Source organism: Coturnix japonica, chromosome 4 (genome assembly GCF_001577835.2).
Source record: "Coturnix japonica isolate 7356 chromosome 4, Coturnix japonica 2.1, whole genome shotgun sequence".
In the NCBI taxonomy this organism is placed as follows: Eukaryota; Metazoa; Chordata; class Aves; order Galliformes; family Phasianidae; genus Coturnix; species Coturnix japonica.
Genome location: NC_029519.1, coordinates 21,979,695 through 22,003,569, shown reverse-complemented (window position 1 = coordinate 22,003,569; position 23,875 = coordinate 21,979,695). Strand labels below are relative to the sequence as shown.

Sequence of the window (23,875 nt, the reverse complement as noted above, 5' to 3'; positions counted from 1 at the left end):
TGGTGAAGCAGCTCTGCTAGCCAAAGTTGGACTTATTAAAATTGTTTTGCACTTTAATAGCTGCTTTAAACAGATCATCCCCATGAGTCAGATACAGATTTTTACTCATGCTCCATATGTGGACACACACATGCGTATATATTCATGCACTACACATATATATATGCACACAGAAACAGACTTGCAACATCTCCTCTCACAAAAAAGTTCATTTACTGTTCTTTGAAGGCAGAAACATGCATTTTGCATACATCTAGATGTATATATTCACAAAGTCCTTGAAATGGAAGTGAAACAATTATTGTTCTATTGAATACTTCTGTACTGTTTTGCACCAAATAATTCATCAGCGGAGTATATGTTTAAAAGTACAATAAGATCCAGCTACTAAAAAAAACATGATTATTTTTAAGGATAAGTCTTCCAAAATGTGTGTAGGGCACAAAGATGGGTAGAAAAAAGCCCAATTTAAAGCTTGGCCTAAAAAGTATAGGTTGTATCTCCTGAGAAAAGTTGCTGTAGGACATACAGGTCTTGATTTAAACCAGATTCCTGCTTTCAGTTTTGCTGGAGAGCAGCAGTCAGGCTTCTTAAATTTCTGTAGCAGAAGAATCACAATTGGACTAGACAATTTCTGAAGGTCCCTTCCAACTTAATCACTCTGCTCTGAATCACAGAATGGTTTGAGTTGGAAGGGACCTTAAATACTGCAAGGTACCAACCACCTTGCCATTGGGCAAAGACACCTCTCACTAGACCCCATCCAACCTGGCCTTGAACACCTCCAGGTATCCCAATTTTTCTGGGCAACCTGTTCCAGTGACCCACTGCCCTCTGAATGAAAAATTTCATCCTAACGTCTAATCTAAATCTGCCGTCTCCATTTAAAGTTGTCTACCCTTGCTCTGTCACTACAAGCCCTAATTAAGTACTCCTCTCCAACTTTCCTGTGGGCTGCCTTTTAGGTACTGGAAGTCTACAATAAAGTCTCCCCAGAACCATCTCTTCTTCAGGCTGAACAACCCTAAATGTCTCATCTTCTCTTCATATAGGAGGTGCTCCAGAGTGAAGAGGAAGAATCCCTTTCCTTGTTCTGCTGGCCACATTGCTTTTGATGCAGACTAGGATGCAGTTTATTTTCTGGGCTGCAGGTGCGTACTGCCAGCTCAAGTTGAGCTCTTCAACCACCAAAACCCCCAAATTCTTCTTCTCTGAAGGCTGTTCTCAATCCTTTCACTGCCTGTACTCATGCTTACAATTACCCTGACCCTGAGGTACAGAACCTCACACTTGGGTCTTTGTAAGGTTCACAAAGGCCTACCTCTCTGGCCTGCCAAGGTCCCTCTGGATGGCAATCCTTCCCCAAAGCACGTCAACTGCACCACTCAGTTTGGTGTCACCAGCAGATTTGCTGAGGGTGCACTCAGTCCCACTTTCTTCATCACCAACAAAGATGCTGAACTTCTCTAGTGTTAGATAGTTGGCTAAAGAATCACACACACACACAGTAAAATACCCCATAATCTTTTTATTTCACTAAAGCCTAAGGCGGGAGCTCATAATGAAGCTTCTCCAGACAACTAGACATTGCTTGCATGCATTTCCTGCTCTCCAAGTAGTTTACTCTTCATCCTTGCAGAGGAATGCTTTCTAAATTTCAATTTAAAAATTAAATCCAGCTAACAGAACCTTCATCAAATTCAATGTTTTTAAGGCAAAGTTCAGTTACTTTCTTGTAAATGCAAAGATTAAAACAATCTTGCCTGATATAAAAGGAGCAAGTCCAACACTGATGATGTAAACTTAATTCCTTGTGTTGTCCCATTACTTACATGCATGCATCAGATACTGTCCTGTCAATGTATGCGATAGCTTACAAGGCAATACTGTCTTTCACTTTGAATTTGATGGAGTTTGTTAGTTGGTAAAAAACACCGACATCGCTAAGAATGCACTGGGAAGGAATGGAACAAGTCTGAATAAATAGGTCCCAAAGGATGGCTTTATGACAATACCCTGTTGATGCAAGTTAGTCAAAGATTTCTTACTCAAACCACCCCTGGAAAAACAAGCATAGTACATAGATTCATTTGCTTTCTGGCTCACCTCATGCAGGCGTACCACATAGAACAAGGTCTAGCAGTAAAATGAGCCCATTACATTTTTTCTTCCTTTTAATTTTTTAACCAAACACTATTTATCTTGAACTCCTTCCCTTTGTGGAAAGGGAAAGTGCTGGGGAGTGCCATATACAATACATCAATTACAATCACTTTCTGCTTCAATAAAGGAAATACAAACTTCCCGTCCTGGCAAGTGTTTGAATGTCTTGAGCATGTGGGAGAATGACCATATTAAGTGTCTAGACTGCAATGTGTAAGAAAAATATTTCCTAAGTTTCCTATTTGTGTGCTTCTCCAGAAAGTATACTTCAGATGTCTTAATTACTGGTTAACCTTCTAAGATAGTTGTGGTAGCACAAATATATATATATATATTTTGTTTGTGTTTAATTATCTGTAAAGCTCTAACAGTTGTGGTCATAGAAGACCAACTTCTTCACTTTCTGCAGAATAAGAAGTTAAAATGAGTCTTCCAGGCAAACCATGACTTGGTTAGTAACAAGCCTGTAAATAATCTTACACTCTGTAATGCCTCCAAGTGTATGTATTGCCACCATTATCTCCTTGTTTGGTATTGCTGGTACAGGGTGGGAGCTCCACTCCAAAGAGCGATGATTAGTACATAATCTTGCACTGAAATGTTATCTGTTAAGAATATGGGAGTATTTCCAAGATGGAAGATGACTGATGTATACAAAATTCCACAGGCATATTTTTATTAAAGACTAATCCCAAGATGAAAGATTTCCATTCAAAGATTATGTCACCAAGAATATATGGGACTATCAGTTAATATATTACACCTTACCCTGAAATCTTTATTGGGAAAATAAACATCTTAGGGTCACCAACTCTTCTCAAGTCAGTAAAGGCCTAGTAGACCCCTAAGTATTTTAAAGCACTTCTTTCTTGGAAAGTAAACAGCAATACATATTACAGTAACATACAACATTTGCACCTATTTGCACATTTGAAACTATGCATCACATGTACATAAGTTTATCTTCAACTTTCAAATGGTTTCATCTCACTGCACCCCATGCACTCTCCTTGTCTATGCAGATTCATCTTGAAACTCAGCTTTGTAAAATACAAGTTTTTATCTTCTTGTCTTTTGTGTTTAGTGACCACCACTACTGACAATCTACAAGAAATGGTATTATACACACAGTAAATCTACATAAAGGATGCCACACTACCTGATGCTCTACTCCACTTGCAGGTACACAAATTCACACTAATGTGGGCAAAAATACAATCACAAAGCAGCTAGTTAGACAACAGTCAGCAGAGGAATTAATTTGTTATTTGAAGTGTACAATAGTTTCCCACCAAATAAATGATTTTATTTTTTTAACCACATCAGCGTACTAAGAACCAGGTAAGACAATTCTCTCCATGACTGTTTTGAAGCAAAAAGAAACTCTATATAGCACAGAAACAAGGAATTCTCCATTTAAGTGGGATGGCCAGCATCCTATCCCACAGGTCTGTTCCAGTTACACTGCTCCCTCTCTGTTATAATGCCCAAAGACTGACAGCTGAACATTACTCATCAAAAAACCACTGAGTCCTTACAGAAATAGAGGCACGCTGATCTAACATAGCTAACATAGTTCTTAGAAATGGCTGCTGCAGTCATACAGACCACAAAGCTGTAACCTCGCTCCTGTTTGTGGAGAGGTTGCCTTTTCCTGCCCTATACAACCACCATATATGCTGGAATCATTCTTTAGTGCAGAGCAGAGAATAATGAATTCTTTCTTCTGCCTAGAACTGTAGATCCATCTTACGATGTCTAAACTAAAGAATAACATTTCGCAAATATTTCTACATGACAACCATCACAATCTCTGCAAAGAGAAAGCAGTAGTCTTGTGCTTGTCAGAATTAACAGGCTCACAGTAATAGGTGCACAGCTGTCCAGCAAGATGAGCATGACACAAACACACATAATTGCCTGGCTCTTAAAGAAAGTGAAATTAAAATAATTTTAAGATAATAGAGAATTTCCCAGGGCTTCATTAAATACAAGAACATAAAAGCATACATTTACAGCAGTGTTTTTTAATGGTACCCAGATAACCCAGCTGCTTATTGTTACTTAAAATACACTTTAACTTGCAAAAGTTTTTAATTTAGCCCCTCCCCTCACCCCCCCCCCCCCCCAAAAAAAAGCCACCCAACACATCTGCTTGGCGCTCATAAAGCTGTATGAAAAGCTACATGCATCTGCCAACTGCTAAGAAACCATTACCATGCATGCACCATCCTATTTTAGAAAACCTACGTCAGATTCTAGTATATAGAAATTCTTGGCAAATTCTGGCTGTGTACTATATGGTTTATACTATCTCAAAGATGAGGGAAACATTTTTTACCCCAATGAGATGCTTCTAGTTCCAACAAAAACCCACCTGAGTATTTCTATGAGTTTCAAAAGTTGTAAGAACATCCTTACACATCCTACTCAATCTTCCTGGTTTCATTTACTCAAAATCATTTCCAAGCACACCCTCAGCAAGTTTGCAGATGACACCAAGCTGAGCAGTGCAGTCAGTACAATGGAGGGAAGAGAAACCATCCAGAGAGACCTGGTCAGGCTAGAGAAGTGGGCCCACGTGAACCTAATGAGGTTCAATAAGGCCAAGTGCAAGATGCTGCACTTGGGCCAAGGAAACTCCAGGTGTTCATACAGACTGGGTGAAGAACCCCTTGAGAGCAGCTCTGTGGAAAATGAGAGTCCAGAGGAGGGCCACTAAGATGATCAGAGGGCTGGAGCACCTCTCCTACGAAGAAAGGTTGAGGGAATTGGGCTTGTGTATCTTGGAGAAGAGAATGCTTCAGGGAGACCCCATTGTGGCCTTGAAGGAAGCATATAAACAGGAGGAGGAATGGCTCTTCACAACAGTGGATAATGATAGAACAAGAGGGAGTGGTTTTAAACTAAGACGAGGAGGTTTAGGTTAGATATCAGGAGGAAGTTTTTCACACAGAGGGTGGTGATGCACTGGAACATGTTGCCCAGAGAGGTTGTGGATGCCCCATGCCTGGAGACATTCAAGGCCAGGCTGGATGTGGCTCTGGGCAGCCTGGTCTAGTGGACAGTGACCCTGCACATAGCAGGGGGGTTGAAACTGGATGATCATTGTGGTCCTTTTCAACTCAGGCCATCCTAGATTCTATGTTCTTCCACAGGTTTCTCCTTCCAGCCCAGAAACAGCATACCAGAATATTATAACACAGTTAGTTCTTCCAGGCTTTGTTCACTATCCAAAAGCAGGATGCAACAGAATCTCTCTTCAAATTGTGTTCTTACAAGTATTTGCACCCTTTTATCATACTTGAAGTGGTTTACATACAATCATTGAACGGGGTCTGAGAGCCATTTAATTTATATGATTTTTCCACTGCTCTGTTATCAGTTATATATCTTAATCCTTCAATGTCTGGTATGCACTGTGAATCATAGGATGACTGGAAACAAGGGCTGCCTTAGAAACACCATTGTTGCTTTTCTCACCTTAAAACTCCACTAGATTTTAGTGCACGTAGACCTGTTAGTGGACAAATTCTTCCATATATAATGCATCACATGGAGTTAACTTTACAAAGATAAGGTTTGGTCCCAGGAATCATAGTTTCAGTTCAATACTGCCATAGAATACTGTGGTAAAATAGTTTATTGACCTCAAAGCCCAGTGAAACACAGAATGTGTCCACTCCTATTTTTGGATGTATGCTCTGCAGTACCATATTCTTTAATATAAGGCTGATCCAAATGTTCCAACAGCAGACATTGGTTTCTCTTCGATAGCCAACGCATATCTCTGCTTTCCAAGTTTCAGTAAACACATCATTATAAGGAAGGCCAGTCTTACTTTTCCCAGCCTTCTTTCTAATTACATGTCTGCTGCCAGGAAACTTCCACTCCTTTTTTGTTTTTTGGTCTTCACTACTAAAATTCAGACAAATGTCTGCCGCAGACTTAGAAAAAAAAATAATAAAACATCTCCGAAGCAGCCACTGTTATAAGTTACAAAGTTACTAGGTAACAATTGAATTCCTTTCAGCACTCAATTATAAACATGGACCAAAAAGCCAGCTGCACGGGTCGGTCTCTCCTAAGGCACCAAATATGTCTTCCTCACCAACTCACGAATTCCACAGGAAAAAAGCCAGGATTTTCAGGGTTAACTTGGCTAATTTTGGTAACAAGACACAGACGCTTTCTTACAGCACCGAGCCCTCCTCTCCCAGACAACCCCGCTTCCACCCGGAGCACCGGTGGGTTCCGGCGGTCTCCTACAAGTAAAGCTGCTGAAGCTTCTACACAGCGCTCCCATCTCTGTGCTAACAGGACAGACTAAACTTCACCAAGTCTTAACCTACACAACCAGCTACACGCAGCATCCCTTCCGTACGGGAAACCCTCAGCAGGCTGCCGAGAACGGCAGGCGAAGCGCCGACACCGCGGCTTCCTATTGTTGAAAGGGGACAGGCAAAGAGCGGCTCGCGACGACGCGCTCGGCACCGCGCACACCGGCTGACACCGCGCACACCGGCCGGCACCAATTCGCCGCCCACCCCGCTCCTTTGAAGGCCGCCCCGCCTCACCTGCGCGACTCCGGCGGGCAGCTCGCTCATCGCCCGGCGCGGCTCCGAGGGGCCGGGGCGCAGCGCGGACGCGCCGCAGGTAACGGCGCTATATAGGGCGGGCGGCGCGCCGCGGCCGCCGAGCCAGTGCCGAGCTTCCCGCCTCGGCTGCTTCACGATAAGAGTCGCGCAACGCCCCGAGCTGCCCGATGAGAGCGAGAGGCGTTGCCAAGCTGCTGGGAACGGCGGGTTTCCCACAGCGAATCACCGGCGGCGGCGTCTTCCCCTCCGTGGCGAATTGCTGAGCCTTAACGAGGCCCTCCTTGGAGCTGCAACTGCCGGAACTTTTTGACACGCGTTTTGCCAAAGTAACAAGGCTCAGGCCTCAGGCGCTGTGGGACGGCCCACACGGCAGCAAAAAAGGTTTGCCCCAGAGCCGAGAGCAGCTTCGGTGTTGAGGAGAAATTCCCAGACTGCCATATCGCTTCTGTCTATGTGGCACAAAGCGTGACATGCTGACATGTTGTAAAGTAGGACCTTGGAGGCTACATCTCAAATCACTCTTCTATGATTTTAAATACTTTATGTTCTTCTAAAATATCACTTGTACCACCACGCGTTACTATCAGATCCCTCGGTTTTTGGGTGAAACTGCATTTAAAACTTAAAAAGCTTCAGAAAAACCACAGCAGTCTAGTGCATCCTTTAGACACCTATTTTACAATCTCCCATGTCTTCACAACAGTCAGAGAACAGCACGAGAGCTCAGAGAACACGTTCCACATGCTACAAAACCATTCTGCAGTCTAATGACACAAACCCGCCCAAAGTGCCAAACACTCACTTTTACGATGATAATTACCACTGCATGCTCCCCTACAGGCATCATTTAGAGCCTTCAGTACCTTTTTCCTTGCAAGACCAAAGAATAGGTTTCTATTGCTGTTTCACACCCTTCCTATTTGAATCCACTTGAGCTGCAGTGCTTTCTCACAGACTACATGGCAAATAATACAACAAATCATCAGCGAGATTTACATAAACACGTACTTGAAACAAGACAGGCATATTCTGAAGATACATCCAGAAAATGTCTGTCCTTAAATCCATGCTTAATCCACAGCGGTGATCAGTGGTATTGCTTGGACTTTCCTTTATATGGACAGCCCAAAAGCATATGAACAGAAATGTATTAAATATCTTGGACATCGGTTAAAAGATTTTAGGGTACTTTTCTTACTTCATTGTGCTCTGCTTTCCAAACTGTGTATTACAGCCCAGCTCTGGATGCATGGAATCTGCTGGATTTATACAAGAGCATAATTATGGCTACTGTTCTCCAACAGTATGAATCCCCAAAATGAGCAGGACCTGAGATATTTCATTCTACAGTGAACAGTCACAGAATTGCAGGGGTTGGAAGGGACATCAAGAGACCATTGAGACCATTGACCAGTGCTGATACATGGCTAGGGGAAGAAGCATGGTAGAACCACAGAATGACCAAGGTTGGAAAAGACCTCCAAGATCATCCAGTCCAACTATCCACATATCACCAATACTTCCCACTAAACCATGTCCCTCAGTGCAACATCTAAGCATCTCTTTAACACCTCCAGGGACAGTGACTCCATCACCATCCTGGGCAGCCTGTTACAGCGTCTAACCACTCTTTCAGACAAATTTTTCCTGGACTTGAGGCCATTCCCTCTAGTCCTACAGTCAGTTACATGGTCCCCACCTCACCACAACCTCCCTTCAGGTAGTTGTATAGAGAAGTAGCTCACAGATGTAGTACTAAGGTAGCATAAAAATATAAACAGTATCACTCATCACTACTCAGTTCTCTATATGATTTTGGTACATTCACTGAACAAGCAGAACAAAATTCTGCCAATAATGGCTGCAGATAATCTAATACATAACAAAGAACTGACACAAAGCAAGAAAAGGCTAGTACAGACATACAGTAATTGCCTTCCCTGCACCTTCTCCTCTGTATTTGCTTTTAACAGATTGAGTTGATATTGAAAAAGAGCCGTCTGAGTTCTCTGATATTGTTTCTTCTGTCACAGCTCTTACATTGCACATATTTTGCACATATGTTGCAGGAATTTCAGAAAAGAGTTCTGTGCCCATATACTCATGTTCACTTCATGGGGATGGAAGATGAAAGCAAAAAGGCAAGTTGCGCACATAGCTCAAGACACTTTTGCTCCACTGTGACTCCATGAGCCTAACTGAGCATGGAGAGTGCAGATGAACTCAGTCTGCTGGGAACCAAATATGGGCACAATGGGAGACAGAGATCCAAAGAGAAAGGAAACAAAACCATATGCTAAAGTTAATGTGATCTGTTATTCCTCCTTGTAAACAAATTTGCCTATCATTCCACTTCCACAAACATTCATTTCTACTTTAAGAAGCCTCCAGATATTTGTTGTAGAGGACAAGTTGCAAATTAAAATGTGGTAAATTAATTTGCCTATAAAAAACAAGTACATACAACTCCAATTAAGTGCTAATATTTAAATGAAACATTTTAAATGTGATGATCATTATAAAAAGCTGTTTTTGAAAAAATGCAGTAAAGATTAAAAGAAGCAACAACTAATTTCTAAGAACTAATGGAAATAATGGAAAATGCTGTTATTAAAACAGTGAAAGCAGGTGATCCTAAAGGTGACTGAACAGAGTAAGTCTGAGCAGCTTTTTACCAGGAGTGACTCAAACTTTGTGAATCTTCACAAAATGAAAGTGTGATTTTATATAATTCTGTGAAAAGACACATGAACATAACTGACTTCATTTCACATGAAATTACAATATAGATGGTTGAGCACTTAATCTACAGATCTGTATCATTAACTTTGGCATTTGTTTTGCAGCAAGACCAAATTATTTAAATAGCTATTTTTTCATGTGTACGTAGCATTTACTTCATGGGAAGCTCAAACTCATTCTGAGTTAACTTACTTTTTCTCTTTAACTTATTTGTCTTTTTGAAACAGGTTGAGAAAAGCATGAAAGCTTGAAGTATGAAAACTAGAAGGAACGATGTCAGAAAAAATCTAAAATGTAGAGGGAAAGACCTTACACAAAGTAACTACATCTAGCAACCTGAGAGAAATGTGAAGATAAAACATTTCAGTGAAGTTCTTGAGATAGTCCTTAAAGTACTGCAGAATAATGCATTGTACTTAAATGTAATTGTTTTGCTTGCAGTTTATCAGCAGTGATGGGAGTACATCTAATACACTACATAAACACTGTCATTCACAGTATCTTATTTCCAAATGTTTCAACATAATTTTACTTCTTCTATTTGCCTACTTCTTTTTTCTTCATTAAGACAAGCAAAACTTAAGCACTGTAGCAGGTGGATAACAAACGCATTAATAGCTACACTGGAGATTCTAATCAGGCTATGTCAACAGTTGACAGGCTGGCTTGGCCTGGTTCTGTGAGTAGTGGCGCAAAGGGATTCCACAAAATCAGATCTCAAATCAGATCTCAAATCCATCACATCAAAAGAGGATGTTTCTCAAAAAGAGAACAAAATATAACCCAAGAATTCTTAAACGTAGGAAGAAATTAAGATTCAAATGGCATGTTCTACATGGAGAAGATACACGATACAAGATTCGTTCAGTCTTAAAAATGGTAAATTAATTCAAGAACACAGACATGCCTGTAAATCAACACAGGTGGTATTCAGCCATCCACTGTGGAGTTTTGCATTGTATTACAGGTCACTGTTAAGCTCTGACAGAAATGGCAGTATTAGACTCTGAAGGACTAGAAGAGGGAACTGGAAGAGTTGACAAGCATTCAAATTGATGCATATGCAGCTGACTGAATTCAATGATATATTGAGCAATCTCACTGTTTTTCTCTCACATAAAGGATGTTTTGTGATTCCAAGGCCAGAATGCAAAGTTGTTTTCCAAAAAAAAAACAACCCAGAAGAGTCTAACTATATGTCCAAAATGGCAGTTGCCAAACGTGTACAAGTCCAAAGCACTTAACACTATTTCAAAAGTCTCTTTAATTCTATATTACAAGCAGTTTGCACTGGCCAACGCATCTGGCATTGGCAGACTGCCATTGGCTGGTAACTTTGGTAGTACTTTGTATTATTTCCTGTCATCAAAATCCACAATGTCTGAACTAGAAGCACCAAGTTGTTTGTGGCTTTTGTTTTTCTCAGCTCTGCTGGAAAACAAAATATCACATGTTTGTTACAAGAAACATTATCTGAGCAAACATTTTCCATCACTTTCAATTCTGCCAATCCCGTCCTGCATTTTTACAGAGGAAACCATAGCCAGAGCTATGGTTTGAAATCAAATCACACTGAAAGGCCTCTGATCTATTAAAACACAATTCAACAAAAATGAAATGAAAACGGGGCCTTTTTGCAAACTTCTAAATATATGTAGAAAAAATCAAACTTTAAAATTTCTGAGACTATTTTTATGAGATGATTACTACTCAAGGACATAGATATACACACACACATTAACACACACAGTGATGAAATGACTCATGCTTAAGCCATCTTTGCTTTAATACTGATTACTTCATCTTTTGGACTAAAATAGAAAAGGCCTTCAGGGCATGAAATTACTTAGATTATATTGATTAGACTCACTGTGCAACCCCTGTGACAGCATGAAGAAAACCCTTGCTCTACTCTGCAGTAACTCACCAGCAAGGAACAAGAACAACAAGTGTGTCTACACAGGCCAAACATCCCAATGGACTCCAAAGTACCGAGACATTTGGCCATCCCCAACCGTCTGTTTGGTTGTGAGTAATCCTTAAAAGCTTCCTGGCCTGCATGCTACTGATAGAGCATGCTGATTATACTGGAAATAGCTATCTTTAGATAACAAGATACAATCTGGAAAACAATTCCCTGCTCAGACTCACAAGGAGTTAAGGTGTTAAGCTGCCTGCTTCCCTAGCACCACAAAGGAGAACCATTCACTAAGTTTCAGTCCAGCTTTGTAAGTCACTCCCAAGCTATGCAGCTGTGCTTAGTATTTGTTTTTCAGCTCTCACAGCTTTTCTTCACACTTTCATCCTCCCTCCTTCTACTGCACCTTTCAGATTCTCTACTTTTTATTAATGAAGAGAACTGTCATATATTCTCTTTTACATCCTCACCACATTGAGATCAAGAAGAAAATAACCTTGCCTCACACTTTCCCTCTGTGGTTTCACTCTATGATTTCTTCTTCAGTTCTCAGTAAAATTAGCACAACACCTTCCACCTGTGATCTTAATGTCATTATTCACAAGCATCAGTATGGATTTGGGACAGATATGCCTACATTTCAGACAGTAAAAACATTAGGAGGGTTACATGAGGTCACTGGTGGTTAAAGAGACCAAAATGTCACCCAGAATTCCAGTTCCCAGTTTCCAGCTCTCACTTCAGCACTACAATCACTGCTTTAATACTCCTGACATGTTATATTTTTCAATTAGTTAAACTTCAGTAACCTACAGCTGCTGTGATTGGCACGCCTGTCAGGAAAGATGAAGAAGCTGTATCTTCTGAGTCAGGCTTCACCCGTAATACTGTAAACATTTTTCAGTAGCAGTCAGGAGCTGATCTTGTCACAGCTTCTAAGACCGAGGCATAGCTTACTTCTTTTCATCAGTATGTCGCACTCACAGTGCTAAAATTGTTTGCTATGGAGGCTACGAATTTAAGAGAGATTATATTGCAAACATTTTGAAACCAGAGCAGAGCAGGCCAGTATGTTAAACATTATCACTCAGGTCTGAGCCCACAGTTATTTAGTTTGCTCTGTTGTAGCATTCACAGTGAACAGAGATCACAGCTGTGCCTTGATGTACTGAATGTCTGAGTCTTCCTTCTCTGAACAAGTCTGAAGTGAAAAGATGAATAGTGTTCTGTCTCTTTTGCAGGGAATGAACCTTTGAAGTTTGGCCCACGTAAGTAGGAAAAAAAAAATAATAAAATAAAAACAAAAGTCCTAAGGCACTGAGGATTAGGATCACAGGGAGGGAATTCCATACCTATGTTTAAAATGTTAGCTTTACTTGCATTTTTGTATCCCAAAGTAATTTTCCACCACGTCATTTTGGTATGAGTGAATTTTCTACCAGAATTGTCAAGTTTCCCCCCCCCCCATTTTCTCTATGACTGTTCTCAGCTACACATCAGTCTCTCGGGATACATCCACGCCATTTCTAGATGATTCTGTAGGTGTTTGTTAGAACAACACTACATCAAAAATCACCATTAGTTTTCCAGTGCTACTTACAATATTTGTGTGGTTTTGCTAAGTTTGTTTGTTTGTTTTTTAATCCAGCAAAGACTCATTTATCTTTGAGCTGCTGAACAATGGAACTACCAAGGACCCCTCCTTTATAAACAAAATCTATAGGAAGCTTTCAGAAACATGAGAAAATATGACAAATACAGCTTGAACTGCTCAGATCTGCTGGCAGGAGATTACAGAAGGATAAGAACGAGCTTGTGAGCTCCAATCCCCGCCTTTCCCCCCGTCCCTTTTCAGAGCAGCCGCTTCCCTTGCTCCTATTCTGAAATCCTCAGGCTTTGACTTCCTTATTTGGTAGCCGGGCCCGTTCTTTGTCTGCCTGAACCCCCCGGGCCGCGCCGCCCCCAGCTGGGCCGCGGCCCGGCTCCAACGGCCTCCCCGCCCGGGCCCCAGGCGATCCGCGGCCATGCCCATGTAAGGAGCCGCTGGCGGGCCGGGCCGGGCCCTGCAGGGGCTTCGCGGAGCCGTCCGAGGCCGCAGAGCGGGCGCTACGGCCCCATCGCTTCGAGGGTCTGAGCAGCGGCACTGACTGCTCGGCGCTCCCGGACCTGAGGCAGCATGTGCGAACCACTGACGACAAGACAAAGGAAAATGAATTTACACACGTCCCGTGTAAAAACTCAGTGTACAACTTCTCGTCGTACTCCTCATTGTTCTTTAGAGCAGGTTCCAGCAAGTCACTGACTGCTGCTTACTGCACAGAACGAGGAAACCCTGAACAGTGCTGCCTTCCCTCCTCCCTATCCCCCCTAACCCCCCCCCAACCCCTCCCCGCTTTCTTTTTCTTTCAGTATTATTTAAAAAAAAAAAAAAAAAAAAGAGCTTATCTGTTGGAAGTAGGTGCAAATACACCACAAGAACATTTCCTACTATTATTATTGTTCCTTGAGACTTAGTAGTGCATGAGGTAATTCATCAGAAAGAATTCACGGTCGGACTGTCCCTGTGTATGGAAAGCCAACAGCAAGTAAGGAAGGACATGAAGAAACTTTGCCTTGCTGGTCACTGCACCCTGCTCACATCTTTTAGGTATAATCTTGTTAATGTGAGATATAGAAACCGACGTGATAGTCATATTTTAAATAAATATCTCAGGGTATCCTCTATTTCTTTAAATAGAAATCTAATGATAACATTTCAGCAGTATATTTAATGACTGTGTCTACAGTGACAACTGAAACAAAATGAGTATTCAAAGGGATTTCTGACTAAGGAAATCATTGAGCTGCAACTCCTTAAAAGGAATACCCTTCCCTAAATAATGACTCAAAATCAGTTCGAGTCTTGTGAGAGTCCTTCCTGAGGCAGCATGACAAGAAAGGGTATTTTGCAGCAAACCAAAGGAGTGGTAGCCAGAAGTCTGGCTTCCTGATTCTGTTTGAGAGCCCCAGAGCATGCGTGGGCTTTTCAGTAAGATTCCCTAACATGACATTGTCAAAAGAGGTCCTTAAAAAACACTAACTGTTCTTCCATTACTACAGTCTCCTGTGGATGTTTGAGTGAGGTGGAAAACAAATAGCATGCAGGGAAAAAGGCAGCACTGCATAAAGTCATCAGTGTACCGGGCAATAGTGGCTGCTCCTGGCCACAAATGCCTGAAAAAAATAGTAAGAGAGAGTCCAAACAGATGATTATAATCACCTTCTAACACTGTCAACTCCCAACACATCTATCTAGTTGCATTTTCTCCTCCACAGAACACCAACCCCAGTATTTCTATACTGCATTCTTGCTATATGTAGAGGCCTGAACAAGTTTGCTTGCTTGTGAGAAACTCTAAAAATACATAAGGAAACAGCTTAATAGGAATACAGGATAATAAATATGTCGACCACCTCATATTTGTGTTACATGCATAAACACGTTCAAATTCAGCTAAAACAACAACCTTAAATAAGATACATAAGCTACAAATAAAAGGAAGAACTTAGTAGAACATATCTAGAAAAAACGCTTAGTTTCAAGTTAACTGTTTCTTGATTGATTTAGTTATAACATTAAAGTTTAAGTCACTAAGAATAATGCTAACATTAAAACAAATAAATAAAATCTTTACAAATAAATTAAGCAAAAGCCATGTGAACATATGATTGTCAAATAATAAAGCAAAGTAACTCCTGGAGCACATCCTTTCCATTCTTGCAGGCTGCAGCAGCCCTGGTTTATTTCTGATCAACTCTATCATTTCTAGCAGGTGTTCAGACTGCTGACAAATAACTCTCTGCTGATTCTGCAAACAATTTACTGACCAGTGAGTGATGCCAGAATGGATGGGCTCAGAGTGGAAGTACACATCATCTGACCCCTGGGGTACTGCTCTATGTTTGGTCTTTTGCTCATGATGCATTTCACTTGTGCCAATAACAAGACTGCATCTCTGTCAAATGTGGAATTTGAATATTCTTTCAATGAATTCTTTGAAGGAGCATAGTTTAGGCCTCTCAGATGAGAAGGATGATCTTTCAGCAGCCTGGAGGTTACTCATCTGACTTTCAGTGATGATTCCAGATCTCTCTCTATCTCATCAAACAGGTTCCAAGGTACAAGATTTCTCTAAGTACTCCATGTAGTTAAACTGATAAAATTTACCTCAGTGTCAGTATTCCAGCTGATAGAACATCCCGCAGCCTGGTCCTGTATTACATACTTTATATGCAGGCCAAGACAATTCCTCTCCACTCACTGTGGCCAAAGCAAGCCAAAAGGTTGGACACCTATGTAGTAGACTGTATATGCTTCCCATATCATCTCCTAATTTTGGTAGCTGTCAATTTCTACATGTACAACACAGTCCTTCCTTCTCTCTCAGTGAACTCACTCTCATCAATTATTCCCTTGCATCCAGCAAAGCACCAGGTGCATCTAGATCAGATGTGACAGTGTGTTTCCCAGGGGCTTGGAATATTGCCCTCTGAAAGCTCAACTGTAACACTGGCCAGTGTGAGCCTCGGCCAGCCTGACTTAAATGGTGTGGCAGTTTTATGAAGTTAAAAAATAAAATGCTTTGTAGGAAGTGTGAAATAGAAACACTCCAGAAATGATTTAAGCTGATAGGTCTTGATAGTTTTATCATCTGACAATGAAGATACCAGGTGCAGGTGCACAACCATTTACAAGATTTAGCAACAACTGGTTCAACCTGAGGAATATCAAATGCATGAGCTACGATATTCTTTAATATTATTAAAGTAATTGTGGAAACTGTGTAAAAAAAAACACACAATGTAAAGTAATGTAAGTAAAACTGAACTTCTGTGTTAGTGCTCAACCTTACAATAAGAATTAAAAATAAGGGCATTGTAAAATAAATGCAAAAACATTTAGTAATATTGTAAAGCATAATCAACATATAATCTCAGATTTAATATCTTGCTACATTCTGGATGTATAGATGCATACACAGGTAACAATCTATTTCAATACATAACTTCAACAATTCTCCCTACATAGTATGAGAATGTACATTGATGTAACTGATAAAAATCATTTTTACAGACCTATTGTACCTAAATACCTAAAAACGGAAGTATTTAAAGTACAAATTATCTGGAAAAAGATGCATATATGATAAGCAAAACTAGACTCAGCACAGTTCTTTGTGGAATTCAGCTTGTTATTTCCTGCTTTTTAAAGATTTGACAGATTACTTCTAATTTTGGTTACTTTCTTACAAATACTTACTGCCTTTGGGCAAGAAGATGCATTTTGTCAAGCTTTTAACCCACGGCTGCTTATTTTCTTCAGAAGCCATTTCAAACTATATTCATGAATGATACCAGTCATCATATAGTTCACAGTATCAATAATTTTTATATACTCTAGAAAGATGCATGTGTTTGCATTGAAAGTAAGATAATGTAATCAAGGACTGCTCGCTAATTGATCCTTTCAGCAAACTTTTTTCAGAACGTTCAAAAAAGATACCAATGGTACACACACAAGTATCCATAAGTATCAACATAAACACACAGAACAGCTTTTCCCATTTTAAGATTAATCTACACAGTTTAGATTATCAAAGTATGTTTACATGGAATCACAAGAAAGATGGAGACAAAACATTTATATCTCAGCGTTTTCATCCTGATAAACAAAACAGACGCTTGATAGCAAAAATAAGTCTGCACCATGCACTGAATGCCTGAACTCCTAGCAGAGCATTAATTATTTACACATGATTGTGCAGAAAAGCTCTTTATGATACTTTAACTATTGCATTCATATATGTGTATATATATATTTCAAGTATCTTTAGAGAGTTTTGTCAACTAAATGTTTAAGTGGGATTCTAAAAGAGATGCCATTTTTCACTGCAACCAAAATTATGGATTGGTCAATTATATTTCAGGACCACAGATCAATTTATTGCCCTGAATGATTTCTCATTAAATCTTAAGACATGATTTTCTGATTACAAATCCATGTGAGCAACATTAACATCATACATCTGAATGAAAACCACGTGCTTTAGTATTGAAATAGTACTGCCAGAACTTTCATTGCATAAGTACTAAAATATATCCCGGGGGAAACCTGGATAAAAGCTACTCTGAAATATAATGCAGTTATGAGTAGTAAGAAGTCATACATTTGACATGCATTTACAGCAGCAGCCAAGGACAGTGCTCATTTATTAGAGAGCTGGGCACAAATTCATGGGAATAGGAAGTACTACTCTCTGTATGTATAACTGACATGCCCCATTGTATTCTATTAAGATATGGAAAACATCTTGCAATATGTTATTATCACAATGGAGCAGATGCATTGAATGGCAGAAGACACTGTTAATTGCAATTGGACAACTGCTTTCCAGGCAGGTTTGGGAGAGAAATATATGCTGCATTACCATGTCATGTGCTTTGTCAGCGCTTGTTACATGCATGCTTTTGTCCATGAGAAGTCAAGCTTCTCCATAAACATTACAGAATGTTAAAAATAAAAAGGACTTCAAAAGTGATCTGCAATAACTACTGTTACGGTTAATGCACTCCTAGTGGAAGTTCAGTATGACATAGTGTGACTTGCAGACAAGATTTTTATACCTTATTTACATTTTTTGTGAGCTTAAAAGAAAACAGTTTAAAATAAGCTGAAGCTCGCATGCTACAGGAAATGAGGGAATTGAACCAGCCTTCTCAGGAAAGATTTACATTTATGTAAGTCATGGCTATGTTTTTGCTTTGAAAAAGGAATGCAATTGTTCTAAAGTATACTGAAAACTGTTGACTGGTATTTCTCCATTCTGAGCAGTTCATGAACATTTCATGAACATATCAGCACTGTATACTACCTCAGAATGCTTTTTAAGAGAACCCTTTTAACAACTGTATGGTACTTCATTGAAAAACAAAATTACTTTAATTGGCAAATGCTGCATATGGGCACAGAAAAGACAGGCAGCACAACACTCACCTATGTCAAACATATCAGTGTGAAACGCACTGTGGTATTCTCCATGATAAGTAGCAATGTGCTACTTCCAAGTATAAATCACGTTTTTCTAAAGACATCAAGAGCATGCTGTTAGAAGAACAGGCTGGCTGGTTGCACTGGAACAGGTTGCCTAGAGAGGTTGTGGATGCCCCATCCCTGGAGGCATTCAAGGCCAGGCTGGATGTGGCTCTGGGCAGCCTGGTCTAGTGGATGGTAACCCTGCATATAGGAGGGGGGCTGAAACTGGATGATCATTGTGGTCCTTTTCAATGCAGGCCATTCTATGATTCTGTGATAAGAATCTGAAACAAGCTGCTTAAAGCTTTGCAAAATATTATATTAGTGCTGAAATAATCCACGCTAACCATCTGCTCACATGTATTTTTCATAATGGTTTATACAAAGAAGTTTTAGTTAGCTTTGAAATTAAAGTTTTGAAGTTGAAATTAACTAAAAATAAATAAATAGGAAGGTTCTTACATCCTAAGAATGTTCCAGCATGTGCATATTTCTCCAGATAATGAATTTATTTGGTAGATGGTCTTGCTAGTGCTTGAAACATCTATATTTTTTTCCTCTAAGGTACACAATGCCTATATTTGGCCGGTTCATAAGTTCTTTTATTTAAAAACAGAAAAATGCTTCTTAGGTGGGAAGTTTAATGCTCTGTATCACCAACATGATGAGAGATCATTTGGCATATTCACTAATTCTACGAGTATCAATACTGTGTTGTCTATTCTGACTAGGAAAAATAACTGGAGAGACTTATACGTTTCTGAAAATGGATTTACTTTCTAGCCCAACAAATGCACTTATCCAGAGGAGTAATTTTAAAGGCACTTCAGCATCATTTAGTACATATAGTATGATGAAAAAAGCAGAAAACAAAGAAAACAGAACCTCAAAACAAAGCAAGCAAAACATACAAACAAACAAAAGAGCAAGCAAACCCACAGCATATGAGGATTTTTCCATGTTATAACAACTAGATGTTCCTGGCTGGAAAAGACTGCAATCAGTAAACTTTACTAAAACAGATTTTTAAGAAATTTGGCCTTTTATTTCCTCCTCAGCAAATGGGAAGCCAGTAAAGGATGACTGACAGCTGCATTTTTTCCCCTCAAAACTGTACTATTTTGATTAAACTATGTAGAAACATAACATGATTACAGCAGGGCTTTTGCTACAGTACTGTCTAGCATGTACGGTTCGTATTTGGAGAAATATAATGCCTTTTGTTAAAATGAAGCCCTTTTGATTAAAATATATTAATTTATGCTGACTTACAGCATTTTATCGTGGTTGCCTTAAACTTAAAGAACTTGCAGAATCTTTTCTTAGGGAAAAAAAAAAAAAAAAAAAAAAAAAAACCACTAGGAATTCATTAGGGACAGTGGGGAGTGGAGGTGAGGAGGAATAAGACATTTTTCCAATATAGTCTTTGCCAAACATATTTTTGGATTACTTCTTTGACAAATCCAATGTAAATCTTTTTCTGTACTTGGCACAGTGAGAACTCCCTATAGGTATCTTGTGCAATGGAACACTGTTTATTTTTGCTGCTAGGTCTGTTTAGTTTATGGAGAGTCTGTTCTGAAAGGACTACTGTGCACCCTTCACAGCTTCACACTGTCATTCCATAAAACCTTTGCTTCCTTGGGAGGAATGTTTATTAAGAGGAGAGGAGGGGGTATCTAATTCTCCTTGATAATTAATAATGTATTGTGTTAGGTAAAATTATTGAGCATTTCAGATTTTGCTGTAGGATGTTTATAAGATTTTGCTATAAGTAGTTTATGTTCAAAGACTTTGGAAAAATAAGTTGTTTGACATAATGAAATTCGAATTTGCACTTAAAAAAGGCAACAAAACTTTATCACACAATATGTATACAGACAAGACTACTACCAACAAGTGTGTGGGCCCAAGAAAATACCACTGACTCTAAACTGAATCAGTTTCCCTTACACAGAAATTTCTAAACAGAACTGTCCCATTATCATTAACAGTTCTACATAGCTTGCTTAGCTGTAAGTCCCTCTCACTATACATTTATAGGAACATAAAAAAAGGCACCCCAGCTAACAGTTTTCTGTAGCTGCAATGAGAATTTTTTTACTTTAAACAGTGAAAGAGGTCTTATGCCAGTTCTATAATACGTATTTTAAAATAATTTATATTAGAAATATTTTATACTTTTGTTCAGTCAGTCAGTGGTTGTAAAATAATGACCCTCTACAGAATGCATTTCCATAAGTAACAACAGGGAAAAGGATTTAGCCATATTCACTTAAAGGTAGCAATGCAAATACTTCCCTTATTGATAGGCCCCCCAGCACTGTTTTAGCTGCAGAAGGAACGAGTCCCCAGTTGATGTGTGGTTGTTCTGCCAAGTTTCTGATACCCCTAAATAGATAGGAATGCTGGAAGATTCAGAGAAGAATACTGGTGAGCACAGAATTACTTCCGCTATCCTGGCCTAGCCATATGAAACAGCTACTGTGAAGAACAGGAAAAAGGGCTCCTATTTCAACTAGGCAATACTCAGGGTTGTCAGGCTTCTATTATTTCAAGAAACAACAAAATCACATTAAAAATCCAATCAGTGTATAAGGAGAAGGTGAATGTATCATAATTATGAAAATAAAAGTACTATAGATAAAAATTGTATCAGTCATCTAAATAACGCAGGAAATATATTTTGATTGGGTAAACATCATAAACTGTGTTGTACAAAGTAATAATAATTGAGATCTTTATTTTTTCTTTTTTTAAAAACAATGCAAAAAGTGTATTTTAGGTCTTTGCTGAGTATATGTAATCATTATTCGTGAGGAACACGCTGCTTTAAAATAACCAAACAGCAATCCAGATGTAATGCAGCTAAAAGTTTGATGACGCATGAGGCTGTATTCCTTCAGTTAATTTCTACAGAACTAGTTTTAAGCAGTTTTTCAGTATCTTTAAAAATAGGGAAACTGGAATCAATTTATCTAAGTCATGAATAAACATGAACAAGTTATTTCTATTATGGGATGTCTCTAGCGTTGCTGCTTGACTGTTTTGTACCAGCGGCTTTTGTCACGATACCATAAAGCATATCCTAAGGGTGCAGCTCCTCAGCTCTGTAACTCAGAAGGGTATTAGGACTGGAGAGGGCAATACTACCCTTTATCATCCTTATCCAGCTGCTCAGATTACATCAGGTATCATCTATGACTAATTCAGAAGTTCTTCATACTATGTATTTGTGTTTTATATCATTGTGCTAAAGAGTTTTGCACAAAATCAAGAATTGCATTTAAGCAACTTGAAAAACACTTTTCATACATGAAGAAGGAGACTTTAGCATGATTACCTATCTCTGCACTAATTACTGCACACAGCATCAGCTTATTGCCAGCGTTTTCCTCTGGTACACCTGGACGTCAGTATCTTATTTCTATCACAAGTTATTTTCCTTTCCTTGAATTCTACCTTATACTCTAAGGCTGTTTTGTCCCCCCAGCTCACACTGGAGAAAAACACTTAATCTTTTTTGGGTACTATCAGATAGGTAATTACTCTTGCTCACTTCTTAGCACCTTCAAAAAGCTGCGTGCATTTGACTAATTTATATGCATCATTATTTCCTGTTTTGATCCCCTAAGAAAGATGCTATGCCTTCCTTTACCTACATGTACATTCAAAAGAATACCATGTGCAGTGAAGTGAGGAAACAGTCCCACGTATATACAAAAGGTAAAAAGTTTTTTTGTTTGTTTTTCAATTTACCAGTAAACTATCTCCCTAGAAGATACTGACAACAGAATAGTACGAATGGCAGTAAAGCTTGTCAGGTGATTGTCAGACATGTGGCTCTCCAAAAAAAATAAAAATAAAATCTGCTAAGCCTGATCATGAAAAGTATGTTCCCATCCTCCTTTAATCAAATATAGCCTGAACAGTATCCCATATATTTTACAATAAAACAAAATAAAGGTTTGACTTTCCTGGGCTGCATTAAAAGAGGAGTGGCCAGCAGGGAGAGGGAGGTAATTGTTCCCATCTACTCAGCTCTTGGGAGGCCCCATCTGGAGTACTGTTTCCAGGCCTGGGGCCCCCAGCACAAGAAAGACATGGAGCTCTTGGAATGGGTCCAGAGAAGGGCCACTAAGATGATCAGAGGGCTGGAGCACCTCCCCTGGGAAGAAAAGTTGAAGAAACTGGGCTTGTTTAGCTTGGAGAAGGCTCCAGGGAGATCTCATTGTGGCCTTCCAGCACGTGAAGGGAGCATATAAACAGAAAAGAAAAGGGCTGTTGACAAGGGTAGATAGTGACAGGACAAGAGGGAATGGTTTTAAACTGAGATGTGGGGGGATTTAGGTTATATTTTAGGAGGAAGTTTTTCCACACAAAGTGTGGTGACACACTAGAACAGGTTGTCCAGAGAGGTTGTTGATGCCCCATCCCTTGAGACATTCAAGGCCAGACTGGATGTGGGTCTGGGCTGCCTGGTCTAGTGGTTGGTGACCCTGCACATAGCAGGGGGGTCAAAACTAGATGATGATTGTGGTCATTTTCAACTCAGGCCATTCTATGATTGTGTGATTCTGGGACTGTTTTTTAAATGCCAAAACCCAATCTCATTCACAATAGACAGTAAATCAAAACTGAATCATTTCAGACAGAAAACTGGAAAGAAAATAAATAAATAAATAAAGCCAACCAAAATTGAAAAAGCAACCCACACTTAACAAAGCCTGATGGACTCGAATGGCTTCAGGCCAAAAAATGCTAATGGAACACATATTAAATGAAAAGTGAAACAAGTTTCCAAGACTCATGGAAATTGTTTAAGAAGCACAGCAAAAACAAGAAGAAAAGAAGAACAACTCCAGTGGACCATTTTTGAAATGCTTGATCTAGCATTCCTTGCACAGCCAAATTCCCTTTAAAGTAATTGTGAGTTTAGGTCACATGCCAGGATTATGTAACTGTCATAAAAGTCAAATGCACAGAAGGAAAAGGAAAAATATAAGTAAACCTGAGATTGGGAAGAAAAAAATCCATAGCTGAATGAACAAAACCAAAACTCCTAAAAGGAAAATACAATTGAAAAGAAGAGTACAGTTCTCTTTCTCAAGAACTGGAAAACATTAAGAAGAAGGAAATTCAGAATAAAGGAACTAAAGTTGGTAAAGTTAAACAGACTTTAATGAGGAGGAAATTCAGAGTAAAGGGGGTGAAATTGTAAAAGTTAAACAGGCCTGTCAAATAACAGAAATATTTGAGTTACATTTCCTAAACTACTTTAAAAGGGAGTAAACTAACCAAATGCCATCTGATATTGGCTGTCCGCCCATAACTTTGGTTGACTTTAAGGTCAATAAAGCAGAGGACAGACATAAGCTGAAA

General features: G+C 39.5%; 1 protein-coding gene across 8 annotated transcripts in view; it reads right to left on the bottom strand.

Moving 5' to 3' along the window:
- The window catches only part of PALLD (palladin, cytoskeletal associated protein), a 170,403-nt gene that overhangs the window by 55,895 nt on the left and 90,633 nt on the right, over positions 1-23,875 (bottom strand). The window contains exon 1 of one of the 8 annotated variants that reach the window (XM_032444174.1): positions 6,741-6,895. The exons of 6 other annotated variants lie outside the window; for them this stretch is intronic. The gene's annotated coding sequence lies outside the window, so the exon portion shown is untranslated. Of the gene's footprint in view, positions 1-6,740; positions 6,896-23,875 lie in introns of those variants that run through there. One more of the 8 variants, XM_032444175.1, reaches the window with a different exon arrangement.